The sequence below is a fragment of the Coturnix japonica genome, chromosome 3 (assembly GCF_054131305.1).
Source record: "Coturnix japonica strain WE chromosome 3, WE-NBRP24, whole genome shotgun sequence".
Lineage (NCBI taxonomy): Eukaryota > Metazoa > Chordata > Aves > Galliformes > Phasianidae > Coturnix > Coturnix japonica.
Window position 1 is genome coordinate 49,793,601 of NC_140665.1, and position 12,165 is coordinate 49,805,765.

Genomic DNA, 12,165 nt, shown 5'->3' on the forward strand with positions numbered 1-12,165 from the left:
GTGTGCCAGTACTGAAGTGAGATTGTTTTACTGTATAAAGTGAGCAGTTAGCATAAGTTATGTTCATTAGTGCATAAGAGAAGTGCTTTCTTGTGTATATCCAGGTATGTATAGATGGGGTGGGTGAGGGTGGGGAGATAAGTGGGTGGGAGAGGTGGGCTCGAGTTCAGTTATAATCTTGTCATTTTAGTAAGTGCTGTTTATTCAAATTCTTAGGCCTTTTGGCATCTGTAAGGGCATTTTCTTGATTTAAACACAGTTGAATTTGTATTCAAAGCATTATGTGAAGGCCCTGTGTGGAACTGGAGTTATATTGGGTTAATTGTGGTAGCAGTTCCAGTAGTACCTGTGGAATGATTGGGTCCATATTGAAGCTGTCCTCCCTCAGCCAGCTTACTGTTCAGTTCCCTCAAGTGAAGAAGTAAGGACACTGTCTTTCTCTTATTGTATTTAGCTTGTTCAGCTGCCTTGCTTTGAAGGAAATAATGCCTACACTTCCTATAGGCATTTGTGCACTTTCAGCATTGCTTTCCTACAGATTGCCCATTTTCGTTGTCATGAAGATTCAACACTAATGATAGCTGAAACAAATGAGAAGCAGCTTTTTGATATACATGCCCAAGATGGACGTTATTGCTGTGCAGTATTAGGTGTTTTGCTACTTCACTTGGGACATTCTGTCAAGGCAGTGAGCAAGACCTTGTACTGAAGCACAGATTTAATATTTTTATCAGTCTGAAAACAATAGAACATATATGAGATATCAGTGTTTTGGAGCAGCTTTCATTTTGAAGTTCCTTGTAGACATTATTTTTGTGATCTTTGGGACAGAACACTGAAAATTTTTCAATACCAAAGCAGTCTTGTTTCTCAGGTTGACTTCTTTAATAACACTAGTAGTGCTAGAAATAGGTTGTTTTTAAGGTATTATTCTTAAATTAATGGTGCAAATATTGGTAGCAGCTGAGTTTGGAGCATTATTTCTACTTGCTCTATGGAGATCCTGAGCTTTCCTGTACTATTACCATACTGCTGGAAAATAGAGAATTTGACATGGTGAGCATCTATTATGATAGTAGTTATTTTTACCAGTTAGGGCTTTTGTTTGGTTTTGTTTTTTATCAGTTTGTTGTGTTGATCTGATAAGTAACTGGTTATTTGTTGATTAATTAAATAGCAGCATCTGTAAGTGTGGGGAAGGAGCTGAGAATTTGGGCACAGGTGGGCATGAGCGACACCTGGGGAACAGAACAACCTGAAGGGCTGGATGGGAGTTTGGGACTGTTTGGCTTTGAGGCATAGGAATAACTGGGGGGAATAGAATATAAAAGCCTGCAGCTTTTGTAACAGAAGTTTCTGCCAGACCCTGGGATTGGATCTATTGTTCTGAAGTCGCAAATTCCCTTTGTTTTGTACACAGCTATCAGATACGGTCAGAGTATCCATCTTCTGTAGCAAGTGATCCAAACCAGAGATGACAACTTTAATAGCTGTTAGTTAAATGTGGGTAGTTGGTATCAGTGCTGCTCATCATTTTGTGGATTGATGATGGATGTCAGGAGCAGCACAAAGGGTTTTCTTTCTTTAGTAAAGCCTAGGCAGACAGCCACTGTGTATCAGCAAGAAAGATTAAGCTATCAGAAGCTATGAAATGTCAGGATTACCTGCGGCTGATTGACCATGTCAGTTTGTTCATTGTGTTGGTGCATACATATTATCATTAAGTTTTTAATGATCTGACCGCATTCTGTTTGTTTTTTTTTTTTTCCTTGGTTGATGAATGGTACCCTGTGGATGGGGGACTGAGCTAAGTCTGTATTACTTGCTTTGGAAATCAATAAGTATGCAGTGAAGGATACAGAGGACTGCTTGAGAAGATGTGAAGTCGTGGGGCTGAATGTTGCTGTGGGGAACTGGATTCTCACTGGGCTTTTCACTGTAATCAGACTGTTTCTCATTTTCTGAATAATAGGAGTAATGGTGTTAACATCTTCAGAACTGTGAAGATGTATTAATTCATTTTCTTATATACTCAGATGCTGTCATTCTACACAGCCAGCTTTTCTTTAAAGGATTTACTTTTGTCGTTCCATCTTGTTATTCTTTTGAGGATCTGATTTCATGAGCCAGTTATTTTAAAATAAATGCTCATGACTCATCTCAGAGATTGGTCACGAGATTTGGCCCTGCAGCATGTGGGCACCAATGCAGTGCTTCTGTGGCATATATGTAGGAAATCTGAGGGAATTTTGTCCTTGGTGAACAGCATAGCTACCTTTAAATCTTGAATCTTAAGGTTTATAGCTGTCAGAGTATGGAGGTTTTCTTTAACTTGTGTTTTATACTCAGCTTATTGTGGTTCATTCAGTTCTCCAGCTTAGAAGTTGCCTGTTTGAAGCTTCAGAACACTTCCAGTGACGCAGATCATGCCCAGCGGATATGTAATGATTCCTGCTAATGGGAGCTTTTAATAACTGAGTGCAGTGCTGCCGATCCTAGAGATGTTAGAACTAACTTGTCCTGTTGCGCTTGAGTCTTAAATCGCTCTTTAAAAATTCTGTGTTGTATTGCTGTACTGCAGTGGTTATTAAGAGTGAGAATCAGAGGTGTTTAACTGGATCTGAAGCACAGCAGTGTGGCTCCTGAGGGTAGGCATTGGAAACTAGAGAAAGTAAGACAGCATGTGGGGTGAAGTTTCTTATTTTTAATGAACTCCCAAGTCCCTTAAGAAACGCAAAGTGTTTACCAATAAACTTGCTTTCTGGTGCTGCAAATACCACCTTAGACTGAAAAATCGAGCTGAGCTCTTATTTCTCACCAGTAGGGTTTGTAGGTTAATGAAGATGAGGCTTCTGTGCCAACATGGTGTCTTCATTGGGTTTGAGCAGACGTAATGCACTACTGTACTCTCAGAGATGGTCTTAGTTTTGAGGACAACAAAAGCTTGTTTTTTAGCGTGTTAACTCTCTGTTGGTCGCTTCTTGTCTTTGAATATCACCAGAAGTGAATTTGGAATACACATGGGGAGCAAATATATTCAGTAAACAGTTGCTGCTATTAAGTGAATCACCCTTAAAGCTGGAGGTGCCTTTTAAAGGCTTTCTGTGCCAGTATGAAGTGAAGCAAATCCTGTACAGAAGATGTATGAGCAGTAGACGAGCTGTGATCCCCTGGGCTTTTTAGACCATGTGTTTCAGAAGCAGTGCTGATGGGTGCAATGTATCTGGACCAGCGATGCCAGTCTTTCTACTCAACTATAAATACTCTTTGCTGTGTTTTTTGAATGTGCTATGGATTCTGAGCCTATATGCTTTGTCACAGCCATGCTAGCCTGCTGGCAGGGCTGAACTGCATGCCTTCCATGGCTGTGGGAACCTAGTGTATGTGTGCAGTGGTAGGTTTCTGCACTGCAGCTGGACTGTAGCAGAGTAATTGGGTTCACTTCCCCCATTTTGCAGGGTTTTGGTCAGTGAAGGACCCTGGCAGTGACTGAGTGAGTCAAAGTAAAGAGCAGAAATGACCAAGGCAGGATCTCTCAGTAACCAAGATGCCAACATTCCTGATGTCCAAAAGCTGTTAAATATTGAGTCTGTGACAAACTCTAGTATGAATAGCATGCTAGAGCTTCCAGAATGTTAATCTATTTTATGATCTCCCTTTTATAAATAAAGCTAAATAATAAAGTGCTTCAAGGTCCTTTTGGATGAGAGGCATTAGATAATGGCGCCTTTGGATGTTTACCTCTTGTCTAGGCTTTTTAATTCATTTATCACTCAAGTGCCTTATTGCAGCAACTCTATTCTTGCCCGTGTGTGTTGTGAAACAATTTGAATGTCATTTATTTTAGCTTATTTCTTAAGTTTCCTATTGTGAGGCATCCATGGGTTGAATATGAAGCACTAAAACCAAATCCCTACATAAAACTGTCAAATGAAGCACACAGCCAGGCAAGAGGATAAAAAATAAAAAATCAGGCACAAGGACAGGCCCAGTAGACCTGCAAACCACACCCACAAAGGGATTTGTTCCCAGCTGCTCAGAGGAATAGGAAAAACATGGGTAGCAGCTAAAAGAGCAAAAGCAAGGGGTGCAAAAAAGATAAAAATAGCTCTGTTGAAAGAAACAAAACTTGCATAAGAAGCTGCCAGAAAAGGACAAGAAAAGAAGAGCATGGTGAAATGTTAAGCAAAAATGCAAGCTGTCGTAGGTGGAGAACACCAAACACCCCATAATATGGCAAATTCAGTTTATTGCCAGTTCTGTGATCTGAACTGCAGTGCCTTCACCTAGGCCAAATCATTGTCCCCAGATGGGTTGAATGATTGAGAGCTGGTGAAAAGCCTAAAACTCAGTGTGCTGTTTTATTAGGGTCCACCTGTTTTAGAACAAACACCCTGAATGCTGTGCTGCTCCTTCATTAAACCTTCTGGCAACCCACCTCTGGTTTCTGCCTTGCATAGTTACAACCTTATGGAATTCCTGCTGACTGTTATTTCTTCCACATGGCCTATTTAGGTATTTATTTAAATGGTAGTAATAATAATAACAATAAATATCTCTTTAGTTCCACTTCTAGTTTTCCTCATGTAACATTCCTGTAGTTTTCTTTCCCTCTCACCGACCCCATTGCAATTGCACCATTTTACATTAAAAATGTTTTTATGTTATTACTTGTTACCATATCTTGCCTTTTTCTCTTCATTCCTTTTAAGTGTCTTTGCATGAAATGGATACTTGGCAAAGAAGTTGCCTTTTTTCATATAAAACATACGGTAATTGATGTAGCAAAGGAGAACATCGAGGAGCATTTTCTATTGCATCAGATAGAGCTCTCAGTTTATTGCAGCTCTCTTTGTCACTGCAGTTGTCTTCATAAATCAGAGCTCACTGTGTCCAGGGGAAGCCTCATCCTCTTCCTTGTAGCTTTTGTGAGCTCAAGGATTGATGCTTTCTATGCTCAGCTGTGCGGGAATGTGATATAAAAGGGGTGTGAAGGGAAGATGTAGTCTTCATATGTAATTAGCAATTCTCAACTCCTGCTTTTCACCTGCACTGAGACTTTGGAAAACTATTCCCACAGTACCTGTATGCTGATGTGACGAAACATACTACAGTCTTCAGAGCTTTCAGGTAAGATGGAATACCAGTGGTCAGGTCTTTTTGTTTGTTTGTTTCATGTTATCTGCCAGTCTGCAATTTATAAATTATTTTTTTTCCTATAGTCGTAGGAGTTTCCATTTTCATTTTGGAATTTGAGCAGCTCTTCAGCATTAGTTGGTGATTAGCGTGTTTGCTGTTCTGGTCTGATTAATACTAATTATGGGCTCCAGAGCCTTTAGATATTTCTGAAGGAGCTCAGTTCCACTTTCTGGCATGCCAGCTGGATTCTCATTGCTTACTTGAGGATTTGTTTGGGCCAGAGATTTATGCTTGGACTTTCTGGTGGTGATACAGTGAAAGGAGTCCTGCGAGGTCTTTGGGTATTCACTGTAAATGTGATTTGGCCTGGTAAGGCTCTGTGGTGCAATACAAGTGGAGCAGAGGGACAGTGCTGAGCTCTGCTCTCTGGTGACAGTGACAGGATTCGAGGGAACGGCATGGAGTTGCTTCAGGGTAGGGTCAGTCTGAGAGCTAGGAGGTGGTACTTCACCAGAAGGTGGTGGGCATGGCCCCAAGCACCAGAGTCCAAGGAGCGTTTGGATACCACTCTCAGACTTAGGGTTTGGATTTTGGGTGGTACTGTGTGGAGAGAGTGACTGGACTCGAGGATTATTGTGGATCCCTTCCAACTTAGAATATTCTGTTACTCTTGTAGAAGCAAGTATCCATGAAGCTGCCTGCTTTGCTGCTGGCAATTGCAACTGGCAGTGTTTACAGTGAGTATGTGGTTTCACGTCACCTGTTTGGGCACCAGACAGGGCACCATGCAGTTCTAGATATTGAAGTCCACAGTAATTGGGATCATAACATACAGTATTAGAGCAAATGTGCTGATGTTTGTGTCTTTCCTCTGGAAATGCTCAGTCCCAGTGTGAAGGAAAGAGCACTGATAAACTCGGTTACACTTTTCATAGTTTAAAATTTGGACATATCCTGTATAATGAATCGTGCAAATTACCTTTGGAAGAATTTGTTCTTTTGTTGTTTGAGTATCTGTCCTTCTAATTTCTTTCAGTGACCTTCATTTTCTGTACTAGGAAAAGCAGTAATGATTGTTACCTGTTCACTCATTATATAATAAATCGACATGATAGCCTATGTCATGATAAATAGTGATTTATTTTTCTGATGTGAACAGTGCTAGTTTGTAGCTTGTACAGAACCTAATATGTTCCAAACATTTGAAATGCCTTTTTTAGTTGTGTTTTTGTTTTCTACCTGTATTGTCATTGTGTTTTCAAGTTGCTTTATATCCATTTTGAGACCAGAGGCACAAGAACTACACGTAATGGGAATGGAAACCCACACAGTTGGCATAATGATGGCTTCTATTTTCTCCCACCCCCTTACAGCTGTGAATGGTGACCAGTGTATTAATTACAATTACCTCTTAGTATAGTTAGAGCTGATGTGTTTCTTTGAAACCAACTCTAGTGGGGGACATTTTAGCTGATGATGGATACATGACCTGACATGAACTTCTAGTATGGTTCCTACTTCTTTGTTCCATGTCATATTTGTCAAAACAGTGGGTGGTAAATGGCGATTTAAAAAAAATTTTTTTTTTTTTTTCAGCATGAAGGATTCAGCATGTACATACACAGATAAAAGAAGCTGAATGGCTTCAAAAGCTAAGTGAGTCAGTCTGACAAAATCACATTGGCATACCTGGAGTGTTGTATGAGCAGATCTGTCTGTTCATGGGAGAAAAGGAGTTTGGCTTAATGAGGTTACTGCTGTGAGGTGCTGGATTGCTTGGCAGTGGGCACATCTTCATAAGTCTTGCAAGAGGTTTGCATGGAATCTTTCTGCAAGGCGTGTTTCCCTCCTGGAAGTGCATAGCCTCTGAATGTGTGTGCTTGGGGTACCAGCTGTCCTGATGGCACTGGCCCTTGGGCTCCCCAGAGCTGTCCAGTATCACAGCTGGACCTTTGCTCATGCTGTGAAAGGATCCAAGGAAAGTTGCATTTCTACCGAGGGGAGTTAAGGAAGAAAAGCATCAAGGCGAGCAGATTATAGACTTTGAATTCTTTCAGAGTTGGTCTTCTTCAGAAACCACAATTTTAAATGGATTTTGTGGTGGAGAGGTATGTGCCTGCGCTTAGGAACTCCATTCTGTGCAGTTTGGAGATGTCTTTTTGAACTGCATCAAGCAGAAAACTAAAATTATTTATCTGGTTGCTAGAAGGTTGGATGGAGTTGTTACAGGACTGACAATTAAGGGAAACTTCATTTGTTGGGTTAATGGAAATATACTTTTGATGTAAGTGTGTTGAGAGATGCTTCTTTTTCACATCTGTTGCTTTTATGTAGATAGGATTGTACACCTTCCCAGCTGTTACACTGGGTACAGTAACATAGGAGCAATACTTTTGTTTCCTGCTGGCAAATCACTTGATTCAGTAATGTGTATGTCCATCTGGAGAACAGAAAGCCTTTTTTTAAAGCGCTTTATAAGAAAGATTGAATGGCTAATTTCTGTATTGTTTAATGGAGTAAAATAAATACATGGAAATGCTGCAATTTAGCATGTTCCCTTGAGAACACATTAAGATGCAAGGAGTAAGTGAGGAACAGAGACATATACAGACTCAAGCAAAAATATAAAGGAGTGAAATTCTAGTAACAGAAATTTGTAAAGAATAGAAATAAAGCCAGTGATCAAAAGTAGTTAAAGGACTAGAACCTAAAATAAGTCATTGTGTTGGTAAATGAGAAAAGGGGAATTTAGCAAAGAAATTCAGATGCAAACACACATGAGGTTCTTAAAGCCTTACTTGTGGTAAATTTTCTTTCTCAGGAAGTCCAGTTGTTCTTTTTTCCTCATTAGAGAACTCAGTGGTGCACAGTGCTAAGAGGCAGCGTGTACAAACTGAAACAGAGAAGGCTCCCTCTGAACATCAGGCAGCAGTTTGGTGCTGTGCTGGTGATGGAGCATTGGCACAGGCTGCCAGAGGCTGTGGGGTCTCCTCCTTGGAGATCTTCAGAAGCCACTTGTACATAGGCCTGGACACGTGGGTGACCATACCTGAGCTTTAACTGAAGCTTCAGACCGTAGTGTGAAGGTGTGGCATCTTCTCTTCTGTCTGTAAAATGTAAATTTTAGGTTTGATTAAGCCTATCTTGTTATGGAGGATACGGTTCACAACCTTGGTGGGGTCTTGTTAGTAGAGTTGAGTAGATATTTGCTATTTATGACTCACTGGGATGCTTTTGTCACATCACTCGTGTTTTCTGAGTTGGATCTGCAGACTTTTGACCAAGAAATTACTTCTTCAAACTAGAAGAGCAAAATTAATTAGTTTAATTGGCATCCAAATTGGATTATTTAGCAGGGCTTCATGCGTAAATGCATTGGTATCAGTGCAAGATCTAAAATGATGATGGCATTGATAATAACATGTAAAGTACTGGCATCTGAAATTACTCACTTGAGGGATAGATAGTATTTTAAAAATCAATTCTTTGGTCTTAGCTGCAAGCCAGAGACAACAGTATTTACTACCTCTAATAACACAAGTGAGCAGAGTTGATTGAGGAGTTACTTAGGAGTAGAATATAGAAGCTACTGTTTTCCAAGTTATCAGACCTTGTTTCTGTTTTGGCCCCAACACCTGCATGTCGCTGTAACTGATGGATGCAAATCTACCTGCAGTTCAGCTGTGACAGTCTTTGTGTCTTGCTGCACAATATGAGGTGAATTTGATGCCCACGGAGAAACAATATTTTAATAAGAAGTAACTAAGCTTACAAAGAGGAAGATTCTATTGACATACAAGAAGCCAAATTATTACGGTCTCTTTAAAAGAAGGAAATTACTGTGGAAGCTGCAAGTGAAACTCATAAGTGTAAGATAGCTTCAGTTGGTTGAAAAAGAATTTTTTTCTAAGGAATCTAGTATATGTTTATTGGGAGAGAGCAAGGGGGAAGCTGAATCTGGCCTCCCAGTAACTCTGATGTTGCTTCATCATGGTGAGAGAAATGGAAGAACAGAGAAGAGGAAGAAAGGAGGTTAATTCAGAAGCTCTTGTGGTACTAAGAAATATGTCCAGGAAGACTCCTTTTCCCCTTTGTCATTCCCCCCATTTAATGATGTTGAAACGTAATGTTTGCACTGGAACAGGGAATGGCCTTTTTTTTTTTTTTTTTTTTTTTTTTTTTTTTTTTTTTCCCCAAACAGAGGCATTTCAGAAATGACCAGTAGGGAGTAAAGAGATCTACACATTTCCCAAGCTTGATAGCTCTCTTTATAGGCAGGATCTGTTTTTGCTATGACTTATTTATAGTGCTTTACTTTCTTTAGTTCACTTGAGAAATATAGCTTATTTTTCGTCTGAGTTGTCTTTCAGTAGTCACATTTTCCATGGCTTTGGAAGCTTCTGTTCAGTTGTTTTGGATGTAAATAATGGTGTTGTTCTGTTTCGTTTGTTTTTGCGAGGTGATTAATAAGCTTATTTAGTTGGTTATCGTTTTGTCAGCAGTCCTTTGATGGCCAGCATGTTAGATTCTGTAATGATCCGTAGAGTTTTGCTTCTGATTGTTCACCTCAAGGAGATAGATGGCTAGGAAACAAGGAAAACAGCAGCACTAGGTTTTGAAAATGGTAAAGAAGCCATTTAAACAAAGTTAATTTAAAACAAAAATAAAACATTGAAAGCTGTAGAAGCCCAAAAATTTATGGGGTCTGGCCACCAGTGTGACGCCAACCGTAACACACAGCTAAGTGCAGAATTCAGTCACTTTGTAATTTGGTCCCACCATTTATTTTGGACAAAAATCTTCCTTCATAGTTGAAAAAAAAGTAGATTTGTTTTGTCCTGTGATGATGTACCTTTCTATTTCATTGAGGGTATGAAAATTTTAAGCCCTTGAATTATTTCATGTTACCTCTAAGCAGATCATCCAGTAGCAATGGTGTCAATAATCTGTAAATCGCTTCAAGGTACTACTGAAATACTAAATCTTTAATGTGTAGCTGTTGAGAGAAATGTGGAAGGCCAAGACTTTAATTGGTAGCAGTTAATGGCACCCTAGGGCTGGCTGCTGGTAGTTGTGTGCTCAGATAACCAGACACTCCTCTCCCAGTGTTGTCTTTTGATACTGTAAGAGCTCTTTGTAAAATGGCTATTATTATTCCAACGGAAGACCGCAGAAATTTCACAAAATCAATTATTTCAGTGTTTTCCTTTGGGGAAAGGGAAATTGAAGTAGTGTTTAACGTGATCGCTGAATTGACTACCAAAAGTGCCTCACACCAGTTCTTCACATGAGAAGGCATCTCAGCAAGCGCTTTCATTTTTCTTTTTGTCTATAGATTCTGGAGAGATGAAAATGTAAGTGCAGAGGAGCTGAGTTACACACAGTGTGAAAATCTCTTATGCTATCCCAAGTTCCTGGAAAATTAATGCATTTAGTTAGGATTATAGAAAAGAAAAAGCTTCTCCGCACAATCGCTGTTCTTGGAAGTGCACACAAGTGAGTTTGTTATTTTGTATTGCAGGCAACCTGTTTTAGAACTTAGGTGGCAAACTCTGTACGTGTTCTGTTACATTTTTAGGTGTTAGGACATTTTCAAAGGATAGACAATAAATAATGAACATTAAACAATGAACTAATTTGTGTGAAGCTCAGTGAAAATCAATTTAGTTTTTGCTCATACTCTTTAAACTTGATTTGTATGCTGCCTGTAGGGGAACAGTACTACTATGCATTTCAATAGTGTAAAATAAGTTATTAATTTTATGGTGTTAACTTGACAGCATTTCTATACAATTACTGTCTCTTATGGATTGGTTGAGGTTCTTTTTTGTTTTTTCAGTCTGCCGTTGGAATGGTGCTTTGTTCAGAGTCTGTCAGCAGTGATCTGTGTTTAGCTAGAAGAGTGACGATAAAGTTGGGCACCAAGCTGAGAGTGTGACTGCAGCAGTAGTCTTTGCTCCTGCAGTCCTGGGCAGGCAAAACTGAGAAAGAGAGCCACATTGTGCTCTCGGGAGAAGTGGTGCAACATCAGAGAAGCCACTGGGGCCAAAGGCTGTTTAGTACTAATGTATTTGGGACAGCTGTGCAGGCAACTCTTTTTGGGTACTGGTCAACTGGCTTCTCTGCACAGCCCTTGTGACAATTGTCTTTGGGTGAGATAAGGGATCGCATGATTTTTTTTCTCCTTTTCTTGATGTACAGTATCCAAACAAGCCACAGTTGACTTCATACCAAGTTCTTCACCTCTCTAGGAGCTCTGAGGGTGAACCACAAATTTTGGGTCAAGTCACAAGCCCACTGAAGGCAATTAGCAGAGGAAATTATCCTCTGATTGTAGTAGAATCCATCGTGGATTTTGAAATAAGTAATATATTTGTGGAAAGATGCACGTCCTCAACAATTGTTCTGTGCAGTAATTGCTGCTTTATAGTTTGGTTTTTTTCTTCAAGCAGTTCAGCTAACAAAATAAATCTTTCTGCTTTATTGTACGATCTTTTATTGCCCAGACCATGTTAATGACTGTTGACAGTTGTCACAAATTTTATTACCACTGAAAGAGAAGAAAAAGCAGCTCTGGATTGTGCTTCTTTATGTCATATACTCTTACTCTTAACTGAGAGAGCAGTCCAATGCCCAAATGGTTTGTACTGAATTTGAAAGCATTTGTTCTGGTAAGACATCTTCTCACTCATGAATTTTATCTAAAATAGGATTGTGTTAGGCTGTTGCTTGGCATGTTGCACCTGTTCTAGTGTTGAAATGAGTGGGTACAATATACTTTAAAAATTGTGAAAGAACACTACGACAGATGAAATACGGAGTGCACAAATGTCACACAATTCCTGAATTAAATTGGGCTGTGTAATATGAATTCTCTACTGTAGGCATAGGCATTGGAAACTACTCTTCAATTACACGACCACACAGTATGGAAGGGAGGAAACCCCACTACAGAATGCCTGATCCTGTGTTTATTCCAGGAGCCTCTAAAACCAATTCATAATTAGCACTTGTAGTAATAGTTGG

General features: G+C 39.7%; 1 protein-coding gene across 1 annotated transcript in view; it reads left to right on the forward strand.

Annotated features, from left to right (window-relative positions):
• Positions 1-12,165, forward strand: part of TULP4 (TUB like protein 4) — a 121,173-nt gene that overhangs the window by 31,926 nt on the left and 77,082 nt on the right. The gene's annotated exons all lie outside the window — the stretch shown is intronic.